Genomic DNA, 801 nt, shown 5'->3' on the forward strand with positions numbered 1-801 from the left:
ATTTCATTATTCTTGGCAAATGAGACAATTCCAGAAAATTCATGAAAAACACTAGGCAAAAGGCAATAAATAGATTTTAAAAATGTTTAATTTTTGCACGATAGGTGCAAATTTATTAAGGAAGTCGGGGCCTAATCTGACATGATAGAGATTTTGGCCTACTTTTTCTTCCATTAGGCTCAAGGTCTCTGATTTGATTCATAGGTCCTTGATCCACTTTGAGTTGAGTTTTGTGCATGGTGAGAGATAAAGGTTTAACTTCATTTTGTTACATGTGGATTTCCAGATTTCCCAGCAGCATTTGTTGAAGAGGCTATCTTTTCTCCAATGTGTTTTTGGTGCCTTTTCCTAATATGACATAACTGTATTTATGTGGGTGTGTCTCTGTAAAAAAATATGGAGTGCTTCACGAATCTGCATGTCATCCTTGTGCAGGGGCCATGCTAATATTCCCTGTATGGTTCCAACTTTAATATATGTGCTGCCAAAGTGAGCACCTTAGTGTAGTTTTGATTTGAATTTCCCTGGTTGCTACAGATGTTGACCATTTTTTCATATATTTATTGGCCATTTGTATTTCCTCTTTTGAGAAGTTTCTGTTTAGTTGTTTTGCCCATTTATTGATTTGATTACTTTTTTTGGTGTTAAAATTTGGGGGGTGCTTTGTTTATTTTGGATATTAATATCCTATTTGGGTAGTAGCTGGGCAAGATTTTTTCCCCATTCCATAGGCTCTCTCTTCATGCTTTTAATCATTTCCTTTGCTGTGCAGAAGCTTTTTAATTTGATGGTATCCCATTT

At 35.5% G+C, this 801-nt stretch overlaps 1 non-coding gene across 1 annotated transcript; it reads right to left on the reverse strand.

Moving 5' to 3' along the window:
- Nucleotides 1–390: 390 nt before the first annotated feature.
- LOC114086984 (U6 spliceosomal RNA) lies at nt 391–497 on the reverse strand. Its single transcript, XR_003581719.2, has one exon. It is a non-coding gene; the product is annotated as a U6 spliceosomal RNA (small nuclear RNA).
- Between the last annotated feature and the right edge of the window lie 304 nt (nt 498–801).

The sequence above is a fragment of the Marmota flaviventris genome, chromosome 6 (assembly GCF_047511675.1).
Source record: "Marmota flaviventris isolate mMarFla1 chromosome 6, mMarFla1.hap1, whole genome shotgun sequence".
Lineage (NCBI taxonomy): Eukaryota > Metazoa > Chordata > Mammalia > Rodentia > Sciuridae > Marmota > Marmota flaviventris.